Source organism: Phragmites australis, chromosome 8 (assembly GCF_958298935.1).
Source record: "Phragmites australis chromosome 8, lpPhrAust1.1, whole genome shotgun sequence".
Classification (NCBI taxonomy): domain Eukaryota; kingdom Viridiplantae; phylum Streptophyta; class Magnoliopsida; order Poales; family Poaceae; genus Phragmites; species Phragmites australis.
The window spans coordinates 37,238,409-37,257,737 of NC_084928.1; positions in this window are offsets into that span (position 1 = coordinate 37,238,409).

Here is a 19,329-nt window from a genome sequence, read left to right on the forward strand (position 1 = left end):
ATGAAGAGTGATTATCTGGAGTAAATGATTTTGTGATTGAAAGTGATTATCTAGTGATTCTCTAAAATAAAATATATTGAGGCGAAGTGATTCTGTATGGGAAGTGAATAAGAAAAGCTATTTTTTTTTCAGCTCCATACCTTTTGATTCATTTCAGAGAATCACTCCTACGGATTTCACTTAGGAAGCTAAAAGCTACTGTTTGGCAGAGCTTCTCTGATTACAACCGAAAAACTACTCTAAAAACTCTGCTAAACAGACATATAGTTTCAGCCTCAGGCGCTCAGCAATAATACACAGAAAACAAGAATACTGTATCCAATCTATGCATGAGAGTCTTGTGCATAATTGATAAAGTAGTAGATTAATATTTAGGGGAGTAACCGTGTGCCGTTCCTTCTCGCTAGGAGATCAAAGGTTGGCTCTTTTCTCAGTTCAGTGTAAGTCTTCAATCTGACGAAGTTTCGAGGAGAATGGTCGTTGTCCAGCAGAGCAAGTACAGGAAAAAAATAACCTCACCTTTGTACTGAAATTTCTTCTGCTTCTCAATGAAAAACTGAAAAACAATAGGTTTCTCAAGTCCCAACATTGAAGTGCATGAAAACAAAGAAAATTGTGTAATCATAAAGCTTTCATGAAGCCAACAACATTGCTGTCAGTCTGATATTGGTGGTCACAATCTCAGGCTCAGCAGTATTGAAGAAGGGACAACCAATAATTCATAGGTGAGATGATATATCAAAAACAGCTTAGAACTAAGTCTGGCATGCATCACCCACCCACCCTCTATTCTAACAAAAAATGGAACTGATTTCAAACAAAATATATTATTGTCTTTCAGTGACAACTTTGATGTTTGTTCTTGTACATAAAATTCATACAAGCTCTATTTTTTTGTGGAAAGGCACAAGCCCTAGCTTCATAAAAGATAAATCAGTTACTGGTAAACTGGTAATTTGAGTATGGAGTGGCTCCTTTTTTCTGTTCCAAATTGAAGCTATAAGCTATTATGTTCTCTTATTTGCCTTTTGCCAAAGAATGTGGGGTGGAGAAGATGCCACACCTTACAAGTAGTCCGTAGGGTCAATCAATCAAGGCACTGATCCGACATTCCGGCAAGAGGGAAACTGAGTAAAAGTAATATTTGGAGATTAACTTATAGGCATCCAAGGTAGCTATATCCGGCGTCCAAATTGAGCAGATAACTAGCTATAATATCCGCCGAGAGGCATCTATAGGCAGCTTCCGTGCTCCTTCTGTGCATGAGGTGCGGAGGTAGCAGCAGCACAGATGATTCCGGCAAAAATTTAAAATTAAATAATATATATAAGTGTATTTATCGAAATAGATAACACGTAGTCATATTTACGAATTTAACATCCGTATTTGGTATACGTTGTACTGAAAATCCATTTTCAATACATGTTATACCAAAAAGATATTTTTGGCACACCGTATTTTGTGCCCAAGATCGGAGCACATGCCTTCCAATATTTAGCATCACAACATAGCGAAAGAGCAAGTAATTAACATTTATATTATAAGTCTTTAACATGCAACTATTTTCAACAATTTACATCAAAAGACGACAACAACTGTGCAGCGGAAACATAAACCTATACAATAAAAGAGAGTGGAGCCACATGCCGTTAGGCTCCACCCCAAAATCACGATCTCCGAGAGTAGGATGCACCACTCTTGCCTACCACCCTGATAGGCAGACACGAAGTAGCCAAACACCAGCTCTTCCTCACCAGCAGCACTTGAAAACGCAGACATGAGTACGAAGGTACTCGCAAAATTTAAACCATATAGATCACATATACATAGCTCGACTCCAAAGATTATGCATTGAGCCATTAGCAAAGAAAAATCACATGGTTAAGTTAAACATAAGTGGTAAGCAGCCTGAACACATATATATGAGCAACTAACTTAACCAACAACAACATAACTCTACCCTGCCATAACCAACTGAACATAAATAATTAGAACCATTATGAATATAACAAAGAACAACTCAATCATCTCCCACATATCCAATCATCAACCACAAGCGAAAAATCTACGACCGATGCAGATGGACAGAATCATACTCATGACCGAGAGCGCGGCATTTCGAAATGTTTTTACATCCTGCAGGGGATACTCCTGGACCCACACGACTTGAGGACCATATGGCTTGCATGACCACACAGATCCATACAAGGGGTACTCATGTCAACCTTTCCCAATAAGCCCCGATCATTTGAAACATTCATCGCTCGGCGTGACGGTATTAGAACTACTCCCGGAGCAAACTAGTACCAATACAAGCCCGTCCGCTCACACCATCGATGTTCAGGCCCCAAATGACCACAGCTACAAAGGTATTCGGCTCGCCTTACCATTAGATCGGCATGTGGTGAGTACGGTAAGTGCTAAAGCCAACTACACCGACGATCGGTGCTTGAACAACGCAAGCGGTCTATAGTGTCCGGTTTCTTCTCCCGACCTACCCAGGGGAACTCCACATCCGGGTAGGATAAACACCTCCTAGCACCGCCCACATCTCGTCTCATACTCACCACTCATACAACCATCATCAACAACCCATCAAGGTTAAAATTATTATGAACAACAATTAAACCTATAGCTCGCGAACGATGAAACAATTCACCGCTCGACTTCTACCGGTGACCTATGCATTGCTAAGCATTTAAGTTGCAAATGTACTTAGATGACAACATGCTCTTAAGGCTACAAGGATGCTGGTAAACAGTATCTCAAGGTAGAGCGAATGCAACCAACATAGGATCTACCCATTTATACCCGACACCGACTCGCTAAACATGCAATATACATAAGTATAATTTATCAATTTTAAACTTCATTTAATTGAACAAGGGTGCAATATGCTTAGTTGCTTGCCTTGCTGCTTAGATGGCTGCCTATAATTACCCATGCAACACTCGTAGAAATCCGGAATATTGGAGTCGTCTTCGACCACGGTCGTCTCCCACTCCGGCTCCTTGTTCACTAAATAAGAGCACATGCAATGATGAGCATGAATGAATGCAACAAAGTATGTCACAATGCTTCACAACATGCTAGAAGTACAAGACATGCGAATCAATGCAATACTAAATGATCTAAACGAAATTCGGAAAATAACAACCACCTGGAGTATCTGGATTGGTCCGAAGTATCCGGGTCCGGACCCTCCGGGTGAACCTCTGGAAGAGGTGCTCGGTTACTGCCTTTTTGCTTGTCTGACCCGGAGTATCTGGGTGAATCCGGAATATCCGAGTTCCGGAACCTCCGGGCCATCCTCCGGTGAAGGTGCTCGGTTAGCCACTATTCTGACTTAACCCGGAACCTACGGGATGGTCCAGACTATCCGGGCTGTACCGGATATTCCGGGTGAGGCTCCAGGAGAGGCTCTGGGTTAATTGTTAACGCATCTATCTAGAGTCTCTGGGTTTACTCGGATTATCTGGGTGAGGCAGACTTAGATTCTACCACAACTTTTCCCTCGATCAATTTGACTCACTTTACAAATCTGTACTACACAAACGTGTATATACCCTATCCAAAGGAATCTAAACCCATCTTGCACCCTAAACCCTAACAAATTTTGAACACAATTTGACGAACGATTTCTGCTGAACCTGGAGTATCTAGGTCAGCCCAGAAAAGCTGCTTTTGAGTGGATTTTTGGTCGATTCGAGTTGCGATCTTTTTCAAATCTAAAGGGAATATGTTAGGGATAGTCTAAGGGTATTAGAACTCACTCATCAACTAGCAACATGACTCTATAGCTCAAATTTGTCCAAAACTCCATTTTTACTCTAAAAGCTCAAGAACTTCAAGAACTACTCGATTCTTCCACAAAAACGAAAATAAATTGGATAGATGAGTAGCTCATGAGCTAGAGAATAAAATGGTACCGCATGCATACCTTGACCTTGCTCTTAGAGAGAGAAATCCAAAGGAGAGTGAAAGAGTTTGAGAGGGGAGTGGGAGGGGCAGCTGCTGCTGTGTGCTGTACGGGTGGGGGCGTGGGGAGTGAGGGAGGAGAGAGAGAGGGCAGGTGGGGCTGCACATTTGAGTGGTTGGAATGGTGGGGCTACTTGTGGGACCCACATATTAGATAAAGGAGGTATTTTCAATGCAATTTCTATTTTTTTCTCTCCTAATTTTCTTTCTTTTATCCAAATGACTTTAAACGAATTGCTTTGTAGTTACAAAGCAAAATCACGCAAAATTAAACATAATGCTTAAGAAGCATATTTATGCTTAATTATGCAATTACAGATTTTAGGGCGTGACAACGGATTTTTACTGAACCCGCATTTGATCCAACCTGTTGTGATTCCTAGATTCCTGAGATGCATGCCTCTCTGCATCAGTGGTTCTGGGGCCTGCTGCATCATCGTCCAGTTTGGAAGGCAAGCACCGCAAACTCACGCAACTGTGGCTACTAATTACCCTGCTGCTTCTTAAAAGTGCATCTAGACTCCCTAAGTGGGTTTTGGCTTATTGATGACAAAACGATTAAGGAACTAATATACTTATCTAAGTTATGAACAGGTTTAAGCATTAGTTGAAAAGATAAGTGACGTTTGACTCCTGTCGAAACAAATGGAGAATCAACGAAGAGTACTCAATAGGATTTAAATTCTTTTACTTTTGAAATTGAGTCTAGGATAGCCGCTCTATTAAGAGGATTGCATTTGATTGCTTGGTTAGTGTCTCAATGCTCAAACTATCCCTTAGAACCAACTAGTTGAGAGACAAAATCACCCACGGACACCGAGTTAGTTCTGCAAAAATTCACTGAGTCCGGATACTCCGGTGTTCACCGGATACTCCGGTACTCAGTATTTAGTCCGGAGTCTCCGAGGTAGACTCCGGCAGAGAGTCTCGGTTATGGTTTATTTTTATTGGAAAAACACCGGAGTCTCAGGTGTTCACCAGATACTCCAGTAATGTATGGGTTAACAGACCGGAGTCTCCGAGGGAGACTCCGCCAGAGAGTCTCGGTTAGGGCTTTATTTTAATTAAAAAAGACCGGAGCCTCCGGTGTTCACCGGATACTCCGGTAAGAGATTTAGTTTTAACCGGAGTCTCCGAGAGAGACTCCGGCAGAGAGTCTCGGTTAGCTTTTAATCTTTTTGATAAAAAGGACCGGAGTCTCCGGTGTTCACCGGATACTCCGGTACCTGGAGAGGCCGGAGGGTTCGGCTAGTCTCCGGACTTAATGTTTTTGGAAGCCCTGTCAGGACCGGAGACTCCGGTGTTCACCGGAGACTCCGGTAATTTAACAGAACTGTAACGGCTAGTTCTGACACGTTCTGTGACCGTTCTGACGCCGTTTTGGATTTAGGGCCGGATACTCCGGTCAGTTCTGACAAAACAGTAACGGCTAGTTTTTGAGAGAGGACTATAAATGCTCCCATACCCCATGGCATTGAGGGCTTGCTGTTGCTAGTGAACTTTAGACATCTTGAGCACTTTAAGAGCATTCAAAGACCCTCCAACCACCTCTAGTGCAAAGTTTGCAAAAATTTAGAGAGTTTGTGTTTGGAGAGGGTTTAAGCCACTTGAGCATTGAGTTCTTCATCGAGCATTCGCTGCGATCATTTCTCTTGAAGCTTTGTGCTTCTAGACGGTAAGGCGTCGCCCGTAGAGCACCCAAACTTGTGGAGTGTCACGGGAAGTTTGTAAACATCTTCGAATTGAGTAAGAATTTCTAGCTTGATCTTTGTGGTCGCTAGAGGAGGATAGGGTTGGAAAAGACCCGGCTCTTTGTGAGCTCCTCAACGGAGATGTAGGCACTTCTTTGTGAGGTGGCCGAACTCCGGGATAATCTCTCGCGTTCTTACTCGTGCAATTTGCTTAATCGTGTGAATTTGTGATTCTTCATACAAATTGCTCTAGTGATCATCTAGCTAGTGTTAATTGTTATTTTAGCTCTGTGATATCCAGTAGACCTAGCTTCAACTATAGATTCTAGCTACTTGCTTTAATTCGTAGTTGTTCTAGATTTCCTGTATAGACCAGAGATTCCGGACCAGACCGGAGTATGCAACCTTCACCGGAGTATCCGGCAGTTTTAATCCGCTGTTTTAGTTTTAATTTTCAGAAAAGCCTATTCACCCCCCTCTAGGCACTTTCACTTCTTGACGACCAATTCCTTCTTTAGCTTGTTAACCCGTGACTCATCGATCGGAGTGGTGTGTCATACATGCACTCATGCACGCGACTCCAAGGCCTCGCTAGCTAGCCTTGATGATTACTTGAGACCTAATGCAATGTACTACGTAGTAATAATTGTACGTACGTGACGGCCGGCCAGTTTCTTCCGGCCACAATTAACGACAGCATGCATGTGCTGTGAAGGCAAGAAAAGGAAAATCTGATCGAGCCATCATTTCATCAATACATACATACGAAAGAAAGTGTCATCCAATACCAGCAGGATAATTAGTAGTAATTCAGGAGATTTCTACTTGGTTCTTTTGGCATAGAAACGCAAGAAAGAAAGTTTCATCCAATACCAGCAGGGCTGCATCCGGTTGGTCTGCCATGCCAGGAGGCTCAGCATCAGGTCCAGGACCATGTGTTTCAAAGAATTTACATTTGCTTGGATGCATGTCGAAAGGGATTCTTAGATGGTTGCAGGAGAGTGATTGGGCTTGATGGTTGCTTCTTGAAAGGTCCTATGAAGGGGGAGTTATTGTCAGCTATTGGAAGGGATGCAAATAATTAGATTTACACTATAGCATGGGCTGTTGTGGAATATGAGAATGCAAAATCATGGGCATGGTTTCTTGGGCACCTTCAGAAAGACATAAATATACCTTATGGTGCTGGTGGATGGGTGTTCCTCACAGACCAACAAAAGGGGCTGCTAAGTGTAATCGAGAAACTATTTCTAATGGCTGAGCACATGATGTGTGCACGACATGTTTATGCCAACTGGAGAAAAATACATAGGCTACAGGAGTACCAAAAGAGATTTTGGAAAATTGCAAGGGCATCTAATGAGATGTTGTTCAATCATTACAAGAACAAGCTAGCCAGGAAAACCCCTACGGGATGGGAGGATTTGCATAAAACAGACCCTATACATTGGTGCTGGGCTTAGTTCAGGCTTGGATCCAATTGTGAATCAATTGATAATAATATGAGCAAATCATTCAATAGTTGGGTTATAGAAGCAAGTTTTAAACCTATCATAACCATGTTGGAGGACACAAGGATCCAGGTGACCAGAAGGATCCAAGAGAATATGAGCAATAGTGAGAGGTGGATAATGACAATGTGTCTGTCGGTGTATCAGGAACCAGGGGTCCCTGAGTCCTGAGACCGGGCCGGCCATCCGCCACATGTCACCATCCCGCGAGGTCCACCCTGCAGGATGAGAAGAAACTAAGTTCCGGGAGAAGGTGCTCGGGGCCGCAGCCTCTAGTTCCCGAGCACCCCAGTTCCCCGATGACCCGCAGAGTCCAAGTACCGGGAAGAAAGTGCTCGGAAGGGTTCTCACTTACCCCCGAGTACCGTAGTCCCCCGATGATCCAAACAGCCACGTGCTCGGGAGAGAGTGCTCGGGGCTGCACGTGGCAGCCCCCGAGGACTCGGTTCCCCGAAGGTCCTACCGAAGTGCTCGGGAGAGAGTGCTCGGGGCTGCACGTGGCAGCCCCCGAGGACTCGGTTCCCCGAAGGTCCTACCGAAGTGCTCGAGAGAGAGTGCTCGGGGCTGCACGTGGCAGCCCCCGAGGATTCGGTTCCCCAAAGGTCCTACCGAAGTGCTCGGGAGAGAGTGCTCGGGGCTGCACGTGGCAGCCCCCGAGCACTTGGTTCCCCGAAAGTTCGCGCAAGATCGACCCGACAACCCGAAGGGTCCCATAGGCAGGGTGTCAGCCAGTCAAAGGTCCAATACCGCATTTAATATGCACGCGCGGCCTGACATCCTGACATTCTCAGCTGCCCACGCCCTAGTGTCAAACCCTGCCATGCTTTGGCAGGGGGGCGTGGGTCCATTAAATGCACGGGTCCCGTCCCGTTTCATCCGGGTGCCTCGGGATAACGTTGCTAGGATCGAAGCGCTCCGCCTGCCACCCTGCCCTGACAGAAGAACAAGACAGGGTGGGCGCACCGGGCGCCTCTATGGCTGCCCGATGGGCCCTCTTAATGGCACCGGAGGACGTCCACAGTGGCGGGTGGTCGGATGCACGCCGCATTTTTCCACCGCCCCTGTCACTTCGCCGAGACGGAATGATGACGCCTTTCTCCATGGCGCCTTGGCACTCGCGCTCCCTCTTTCCCATTCAGGATAAATCGAGGTCGGCGCGCCTATAAAAGGAAAGGATGGAGAACACATGAAGACCAAGTTGAGATTCAGGTTAAAAAGAGACAATACAGCACAAGACATAGAAGAAGCGCGTCAAACATGATAGAACAAGAACATCTCAAACAAGCTCGAGCAGAGCTAGAACACGGGAGCCTCAAGCTCTCTGTAGGCAGCACACCCTTGTAACCAGATACATCCTTGAAGAATTCCCTTCAAGGAAAGATATAGCGCTCACACAGGAGTAGGGTGTTACGCCCTCGTGCGGTCCGAACCTGTCTAAACCCCTGTGCATCTATATCTTTTTTGCACTAGGTCGATCATCCTCCACCACCAGCCGCTGCATTTATTTCCGTTCCCATTTAATTCCCCGACGAGCTCGTTCAGGATCATCCCCCCGACCGAATCTTTAAAAAGGGGTCTCTCGGGATCCCTGCGACAGGAGTTCATCCTCCGACAGTGTCCCAACATTCTCAGGAAGGTCAAAAAGATAAGACAATGAACCCAATTTTGTCATGTCTTATGGAATGGTGATGCTGGGTTTGAAGTGAGGGGGAAAAATGGAGGTTCTCAGTTGATCTCAAGATGAAGACATGCTCTTGCAGATATTGGCAATTTTATGGTATTCCATGTCAACATGCTTGTGCTGCACTGTTCAAGATGTCTGATGAGCCAAACAACTATATAAATATGTGTTTCTCTATTGAGAAATACAAGAAGACTTATCAACATATCCTACAACCGGTAGAGCATGAGTTAGCATGGCCCGTGTCTCCAAATCCTAGACCGTTGCCACCTAGAGTGAAGAAGATGCCAGGTCGGCCAAAGAAAAATAGGAGGAAAGACCCTTCAGAACCAGTGAAATCGACCATAAAGTCATCCAAGAGTCGTACAGAATCCAGATGTAGTCGTTGCAAAACCTATGGACACAACTCCAGGACCTGCTCTATTCACATGGTGTTTATGCTCTTTTTGCACTTTCTTGCTTCAATAGATGGATACTAACTTTACTTGTATAATATCAGGAGCACTCAGCATCACATAATCCATGACCTCAAGCAGACAACTCGGAATCCCCAGGTCTAGCCCCTTCACAGGCTATGCCATTGGCTATTGAACCTACCTAATCCAAGCAGTCTAAAGGAAAGCGACCAGCTTCTCCTTCTAGTTCAAAGTCAAGTAAGAGTAAAATGCCTGAGGGCTATGGATTGTACTATAGCAAACAAATCGGTTCATCCTTTATTCAGGTCAATAAATGAATTTAGCAAATTTAATCTAGTCACATAACTCCATGACATGAAGTAAATTTAGTTGTTGTTTGACAATCTAGCCAAAAGAGGAGAATGGTGTCTTTTGAAAGGTGCAAATCAACTGCTCAAGCATTAGCAAAGGCAACTGCAAGTGGGAGTGCATCTGTTGTCACTGAGACAAGTTCTGGCAATGCCGGCTTAGCTGCAAAGGTAACGATCAATGTCATAGGTGGTCATGCAACTGCACGCATCGAATCTACTTGACTGAACACCATCTTTGTTATGTCAGATCTTGTGAGACAATGTTATATTAGTCAGTCATTTGAACATCCATAATTCAATCAAAAATTGGAAAATTGTTGGACAAGGACATTTCATTGCATTGGCACATCTTGTCCTAAATTACATCAAAATTTTAGATTTTTGGTTGACATCAACCAGACATCTACGTCATGAGCCAAACATCTCCAATGAGCAAAGACAACAAAAGAGCAATGCAACTACGTTGTTTGCTAATTTTTCTAGATAGTTTACATATTTCTTCTCGTGCCCTCTGTCTGTCATCAAACATATCATCCATGTTTAGTTGTATGCATGAACAACTCTGTTAGGTTTTGATTCATTGACACCAGGTCCTCAATCACTCTTCTTGCCCTGAAAACAAATTCTTTGTCGATCCAATACTTAAAATCGCATGCTGCTGCACTTACGAACAAGCTAGGAACCTTCTTCCTGCATCCAAACTAGACCAACTGCAAGCCAAGATTGGGTACAGGCCAAGGAGGCACCCAAGCCCTATCCTGATCACCATGCCCTCTCTATGTTCTTGGAGCAATCATTCTAGCTACGAAAATCACAATCAAAACAACCTAATTTCAAAAGGCCAATTGAAAAAAGGGACCAATTTCAACCTCAACCGATCCCTCATACCCTCAAACTGGGCAAATACTGATTCCCAAACCCTAAATTGAATTTGGCAAAAATTGATCTCTTACCTCCACCTCCATGTTGTTACAACTCGATTCCAGGTGACCTTGTGTTGCTCTTTCCCTCCCTTGTGTCGATCATCTCGCCATGCTTCGACTCGCATAGCGCAACATCAAAGGAGAGTGGCCATGGAGATAGAGAGGGTAGGCGGTCGATACAGAGGTGAGAGGAGGACTTGGTGCGGTCGAACTCGTTGTGTGTTGATGGAGGAGTATGGAGGGGCACTATGGACTTTTCGCCTATGTGTAGAACACCACATGAAAACCCTAGCTAGACTCGGTTGATTAGACACGCCAACATGGACAACATAGCCGTGTCTTCCGTGGTAACTCTAGAACGAACACAATAGCCGTGTCTTCCATGGTAAGTCGATGATGGAACATGTTTTGGTGCAACAAGTCCACAAAGAGGCTCGCATCTGGATCATGCTCGGCAACTCCAACTTGTCGCATTTCGTTTACAATACCTTAGCGGTTGTAGGCTGTTTCCTCTTAATTTTGTAATAAAACTCTAGGGATTCTGTGAGTAGAGTAGTGGCACTCATGGTATGACTACCTCAGATGTAACATATATTCTCGTCTTCGTCTTAATGAAATGTGTGCTCAGGCACGTTCTCGAAAAAGAAACATCGTCGCTGCACTCAACACGACGATGGTGCCTAGACAGTACAACCTCTATATCCATAACCCCAGGAACAAGAAGTGGGTGGCCAAGATGGCATTCCTGTGCCAGGAGCAGGAGCACGACGTGTACTCCTCCCATGTCAACAGCAAGGTGATCGTGGTCAGGGGAGAGGCCGGGACCGTGGGTTGGGTTGATCTCTGGCGGGGCATTCTCTTCTGTGACATCCTCCTAGATGGTGACCCCGTGGAGCTCATCTACATCGCGTTGCTAGCGCCACTCAAGCCTGACACGAAGTTCCATAGTTGCACGAGGGTAGCACGAGACATTGCCGTTGTCGGAGGTCGCATCAAGTTTGTTGAGCTCCAGACAAAAGTCAGGTCGAGCTCAGTCATCAACGGCAACTTCATTGCTGAAGTTTGGACGGCCACCACATGGACTACCGATCCTTATCCTTTGGACAAGGATTCTTGGTAATTGGACTGCAAGGTTCGTGCTTCCCAGATCTCTGTGGAGAACAACCCGATGGGATTCGAATTGCTGCCTAAGCTGTTAGATGCTAATGGCACGCCTTAGCCAACCATGGAGAGGCTCCACATAGCTCATTCGACAATCAGCTTTTATGAGGATAATGTTGTCTACCACATGACTAAGATCCACTACCAGTGGGACACCGAGGCATGGGTGCATGCTATCGACACGGGGAACAAGACACTGCAAAGAGTTGCTGAGCTTGCTGCAGTAAGAACCCTTGGCATGCGATTCACCTATATGTGTAGCGGGATATCCAAATATCTGCATACGGCTCTAGGTACAAAGGGTAACCTGAAACAATCAGGGATGCCGATGCTGGAATCCTCTCTCAAGAAGAAGTTTGGAATCCTCTGATGGATTGGACAGACAGTGGCAGTGAACTAAAGCACAATAATACTGAAGTGGAAAGAACGATTGTGGGAGCTCTAGATCAAGATTGTGTGAACTTAGAACAAGTAGGAGTATGATTGTATGAGTATGGGGTTTTTTTTCATTCCTCTACTACAATAGCTTTTGATCAAGAAGATGCCTAGATTTGTATCTGGTTTTTAAGAGTTATATTTATTAAAATTATGAATCGGTAGCCAGAGTGATGTTATGAGAGACTATTTAAACTAAGTAATAATGTCGTTTGATCAGTTATTCTGTCAGTTCTACTTGCACAAGGTATTTGTCACCCGCTTGTGGTTTGTCAATAATGTCATTTTGTCAACAATCTCAATTTGTGTTCAGGAAAGATGCTTCATAACTCAAAATCTCAAACAATATAGGAATCAATCTATTGCCATATGACTTGCGCACAATCGTTGTTTCAAGAAAAATAATTGAGATAGTCGAGCACTGCCTTCATGCATCACACATCTGTAGATTGGAATGGCCCAACGGTAGGATGTAGGACACAAGGTACCAATGATTTGGATTTTTTTTCGTGATGTGGCTAATAAGAAACTATCATGTCTTGAGTAGTTAACAATACAAGGACAGATTGCAGATGGGAGAAACAACTAAAAAACAAGAAAAAGTGCTTACTTATTGAGGAAATCGAAAAGCTCTGATCGCAACTTGTTATCGGAGTTAACTTTCCATGGATCATGGAGCAGACTCGCATATGATTTGCTTGAACCGCTCGAAGCAGTGGTGCCACCCCAGGGCAAGTGAGTTGGTCCGAACGAAGAGGAGTCAGATGTTCAGGACATCTTATTGCTCAACGCAATTAATGAAATCAGATGTTCAGGACAAAGCTACCTCTTACAACTATGCGTTTAGCTTTCATTTTGTCTTAGCCTATCAGTTAGCCATTGTTATTTCATTTAGGTTTGATTTTTCTCTTCCAAGCATAGGACCAAGAAGATCCCATGCATGTCGATGAATTGTTTCACTCAGCTTTCACCAGCTACACGGCTGCTCATCTGTTTTTTCTTTAACATTTAATTTTCACTCCTTTAATTTTCAAAGTAGGCAAATAGCTTATTTGTTTTATAATGCAAGATGAATGCCAATGGCCTTTTGGCCCCCCTTGTTATCAGTTCATGCACCGCCACTGTTCTAGTATGAATCATAACCCATCAAATAGTTGTCATTGGAAACACGCATTATAAAGACTAACATATACACTTTGACTTTTGGTACCGACTCACTCTTCTATTTCTATTTATATCCCTTGTTCTACTAATACTCATATTAATACATAGGCATATATGGTCATTGGGGACTTGACATTTGTCACCACATTACTATGCGATATGGAAGGCCTCTACTTTAACTCTTCCATACAAAATATCTCTTGGCACTAGATGAATAGTGTCATGCATGATAAAGTTAGCTCTAGTAGCTTCTTAGCAAATATAAAGATTCCTGCAATCTAGTGGCTCCTTAGCAAATATTAAGATTCTTGCAAAGTGAGGAGAACTCTTAATTTTCATTGCACTTTTTAACGGTAAGGCATTACAGAACACCATCCAAAAAGTCTTGTCCATTGCAGATGGTGTAGGCTAATTCCTTATTGTACTTGAGCAGGTGCTCAAAATGGATAACAAGAGTGAAGCTATGTCTCTATTTCAAGAATTTGCACCTTATAATAGCTAGACAGTGCCAAATGAGGCATTGGTAGACATGAAGTCTAAACCATTGATTGAGATCAGGGTGTAATCATGGATGGCAAATGGAACTTAAAAAAAGGGAAAGAATAAATTCTAACGCCCAATAAGAAATCATTTGTCCTGACCTTATCTAAACCACTAAACCAACCGCCCAAGTGAAGTGCAAGAAGACACTAAGGATTGCAACGGATCATCTGAAGCATCTCTGTTGTTGTTTTACATTAACGTGTTTAATTAGTGGCATCTGTGTACTATGGTAAAATGGCATTTTTGTCAAAGAGGTTGTCATATGTCATTGTAGTTAGTTATTTCTTTTCTTGAAAATCGAACTCGTAAATCAAATGCTACCTAATGATGCTTTAATTTGATTATTATGAACACCAAAATTTCACTTCGTACAAATTATTCTATTTGTGACATAAGAAGATAGCAGCGGGGATGCTTTTCCGTTATCTAAAAAAAAAATCTATCTTTTTGACATAAGAATTCATCTTCAATCTATTGTGTTCGTGAGGAATGTTGATTATATATTCACACCAAATAGACCATCAAACTTCTTGCACTTTGCATTCAACTGCATTTTTTTGGAAATATACTGATTTATTGGAGATGCACATTGCAAATAAGAAATTTTTAAGGCAATGAGAATGAAGATCTATTATTTGTACTACTTAAAAATATGTAGAGCGTCGTCGATCCGCTCCCATTCCCGTTTTGCTCCCCGATTCCTGTTCCGCTTCCACCCGTCCCCGCCATGCAATTCCCATTCCCAGCCACGACGCCGCATCGTCGCTCCCCCACCCCCTCTCACCCTCCTCTGCCGCTCCAATCCCTCGCGCAACCGCCTCCTTCGTTCATCTCTGCTCCCCGCTCCCCTTCCCCTCTCAGATCCGACCTAACCATGATGTTTGCCGCATCCCCTCCCCTTCACTCCATCGCCAGGCAACCTTGTCGGATCCACGTCGTAGCAGCAGCGACAACCGACGAGATCCGCCGAAGGGCTGAGTAGGAGCTCACCTACCCCCTCCTCAGTCGGAGCTCGGCTGGAGCCCGCTGACGCATCTTCTTCTCCCCATGGCCGGCCACCTCCGCCCGAGCTCAACCCCCTCCGTCGACCCGCCTCTCCGGCCACCCTCCGATCGAACCGACCCCACCACAATGTCCCCCTCGACGAGGTGAAGCTCCCCAGCCTCTTCCCCTTCCTCTCTCCCTCCGAATCGCACCACCACCATCCTGCCAGACCCGTCGCTACCATGGGCTCGTCACCGACTTAACTCCGGCCAGTGCATGCCACCGCCGACCCCCAAAATGGGTTCTCTGTCTCACGATGGACCTCTTGGTACCACCCGTCAGCTGGACCTCGCCGCCGGCGAGCGGTCAATGGTCGGTCAAAGCCGATCCCCCTTCGGTCGATTTTAACCGAGGTCGTGATTTTGACCCAATCAAATGGGTCCGGGCCCCACTGTCATCTGTGTGTCTAGCCAGAACTGAGTAACAAAATCATTTAGGGTATTTTATTTCTTGGGAAATTCCCGAAAAAGGCCAAAATCAGTTTTTGTTCCATTGTTAAATCGGCTTAAAATTGGTAAAATGCATAGAAAAATAACTAGAGCTCAGAAAAATATGAACCCAATTTTGTTGTCTTTGTATGGATGTATTCTGCATGTTAAAAATACATGCACTCACGAAAAGTGTACTAAAATTCTTTGACCTAAACTATTTGCAATTGATGTTAAATTTGGCTGAAAACTTATGAAACCAATATTACTGTTGTCCGTGACATAATTTTCCTCTTTGTTTCATGTTATCGCAGTCCAACGAAAATAGAGCATGTAAGATGTGGTCATATTTTCCTTCTTGCTTCATATTGTTGCAATAATATCAAAGGTGTTGGAACAAACATACCATAACATAATAGTTGGATAAATATTTTGAAACTGTTGTAACGCATAGGCACAATACTAATAGCTCTTGAATTATGTATGCAAAGAGGGGATCCAGCTCCTCTGATGTTACGGAGGCACGTCACGCTGTAAGGTAGCTCCAGCCTTCCGATTGCACACGCTTCTCCACTGGGCTGGGCCGTAACTTTCTCCTCTTTTCCCTCCAAGCAATTATTTTTTCCCTTAATCAAAGGCCTGGAGGGAAAAGCAGCCGCCTAATCATTTTTAGCGCCAAAACAGATCGCCTTCTCTCCGCATATATCCATTCTCAACAAAACGCACGAGCGTGCCAACAGATTGAAAGAAAAAGATTTCAAGGGAGATCGTAGGAGCCGAGCATGCCGTACTGCACCCGGAGAAGGAGAAACGGCGGCATCGACAACTCATCGCTGACCACCTTCAGTTGGAGCAGTGAGCGTGCCATGCAGAAACACAATGAACAGTAGCATCAACGCGAGCTTGTTGCCACAAGTTCCAATGGAGAACCAGATCAGCTTGGATCACGAGGAAAGCCAAACCAATGCAGGTCAACATGAGTAAGTAACAAGTACCGTTACGCTTTCACAAGAACCCGAAACCCTATTCCCTGATTACTGAGCCAACAACAATGAACAGGGTGAAATGTTATATGACAGAATGAGGGTAGAATTTCTGAACTTATAGCATAATACTATTTCTTGTATGATTTGTAGAGCTGGAATATATAATGTGCTGTGTACACTAATTTACACCTTTCATAATATTTGAAAATTCACTCCTATTTCTCCGTCTACTGCCCTGACCTGGAGCCTGGCGACTTCGCCCAGGAGCCCATCATACTGGCTGCGGAGGATGACCTCGTCCTCGTCCTCCTCCTCCTAGGCCCTCGGCGCGCCATCGCCAAGCGCAATAGGTTCAACTACTTCATCTACCAGGCCGGCGGAGGGATGCCGTTGCTGTAGTACTCAAGCACCCGAGCCCTTCCCACATCTTGCACAGCCCCCATGTCGCCCTCCTGCACTGCTGCAAGTTCTATGTCATTGTCGCAAGTGCCACAACGTTGTGAGAACAACTGCACTGTCAAAGAGGCATTGTAGATGGGTTCGAGACATACAAAAAGCTCTTACGGTACCGGTGCTCACTGAATACCTGTACATCTCGGATCGGATGATGATGGTAAGGTTGGTTAAGGGTGCATAGGACAGGTTCGTTTGGAAGTGGACTATCAATGAGCAATACTCAGCATCAAGTGCATATCGTGCTTTCTTCCACGACCAAACGTATCTATCGGGCGTGAAGGAGCTTCCGAAGGTTGGTGCCCCACTCAAATGCAAATTTTACTTTTGGTTAGCGCTGTATGGCCGTTGTTGGACCTTCGAGGAGAGACTTCAACGGTATGGTCCACCCAACCACGACAATTGTGCACTTTGCAGTCAGCTGCCAGAATCGGTGGATCACCTCTTGCTAGGATGCGTTTACACAAGGGAATGCTGGTTCAAGATATTGCGTAGCTCCGAGCATCAGAATCTCGCTCCTACGTCGATGATACATTAGCAGATTGGTGGCTCCAGGCACACAAGCAGGTGGCCAAGTTGCTTTGGAAGGGCTTTGATTCTCTTGTGATCCTAACAGCATGGAAACTCTGGAACGAACGCAATAGTCGTGTCTTCCGTGGTAAGTCGATGCTGGCACATGTTTTGGTGCAGCAAGTCCAGGAAGAGGCTCGCATCTGGATCATGACCGGCGACTCCAACTTGTCGCGTTTTGTTTACAATAATGGATAGAGTTTTTAGCCTTAGCAGTTGTAGGCCGTTTTCTCTTAATTTTGTAATAAAACTCTAGGGGTTTGGTGAGTAGAGTAGTGGCACTCATGGTGCGGCTACCTCAGATGTAACATATATTCTCCTCTTCGTCTTAATGAAATGCGTGCTCAGGCATGTTCTCAAAAAAGAAACATCATCACCGCACTCAACACGATGATGGTGCCCGAACAGTACGACCTCTATATCTACGACTCTAGGACCAAGAAGTGGGCGGCCAAGACGACATTCCTACGCCAGGAGCAGGAGCGCGGCGTGTACTCCTCCCATGTCAATAGCAAGGTGATTGTGGTCGGGGAGAGGCCGGCACCGTGGGCTAGGTTGATCTCTAGCGAGGCATCCTCTTATGTGACGTCCTCCTCGACGGCGACCCCATGGATCTCATCTACATCGTGTTGCTAGCGCTGCTCAAGCCTGACAGGAAGTTCCACGGTTGCCCAAGGGTTGGATCAGACATTACCATCGTCAGTGGTCGCATCAAGTATGTTAAGCTCCAAACAAAAGTCAGGCCAGGCTCAGTCATCAATGACAACTTCATTGCTGATGTTTGGATGGCCACCACATGGACTATCGATCCTTATCCTTTGGACAAGAATTCTTGGCAACCAGACTGCAAGGTTCGTGTTTCCCAGATCTCTGCGGAAAACAACCTGATGGGATTCGAATTGCTGCCTAAGCTATTGGATGCCAATGGAACGCCTTAGCCAACCATGGAGAGGCTCCACATAGCTCATCCAACAATCAGCTTGCATGAGGATAATGTTGTCTACCTCAGGACTAAGATCCACTACCAGCGGGACACCGAGGCATGGGTGCATGCTATTGACACGAGGAACAAGACACTACAAGGAGTTGCTGAGTTTGCTACACTAAGAACCCTTGGTATGAGATTCACATATATGTGCAGCGAGATATCCACATATCTGCATACGACTCTAGGTACAAAGGGTAACCTGAAACGATCAGGGATGCCGATGCTGGAATCCTCTCTCAAGAAGAAGTTTGGAATCCTCTAATGAATTGGACAGCCAGTGGCACTGAACTAAAGCACCAGCATACTGAAGGGGAAAGAACAATTGTGGGAGCTTTAGATGAGGATAGTGTGAACTTAGAACAAGTAGGAGTATGAGTCTATGAGTAAGGGTTTTTTTCCCCACTTCTCTCTAAAACAATAGCTTTTGCTCAAGAAGATGGCTAGATTTGTGCCTGGTTTGTAAGAGTTTTATTTATTAAAATTATGAATCAGTAGCCTGTGTGGTTGCTATGGGAGACTATTTAAACTAAGTTATAATGCCGTTTGATCTCATTTCTCATGCCTTATTTTATCAGTTATTCTGTCAGTTCTACTTGCACAAGGTATTTGTCACCTGCTTGTTGTTTGTCACTAATGTCATTTTGTCAATAATCTCAATTTGTGTGTAGGAAAGATGCTTCATAACTCAAGATCTGAAATGATATAGGAATCAATACATTGCCATATGAACTGCGCACAATCGTTGTTTAAAGAAAAATAATTGAGATAGTCGAGCACTGTCTTCATGCATCACGCATTTATAGATTGGAATGGCCCAACGGTAGGATGTAGGACACAAGGTACCAATGATTTGGATTTTGTTCGTGATGTGGCTAATAAGAAATTAGCATGTCTTGAGTACTTAACAATACAAGGATAGATTGCGGATGGGAGAAACAACTAAAAAAACAAGGAAAAGTGCTTACTTATTGAGGAAATCCAAAAGCTGTGACCGCAACTTGTTATCG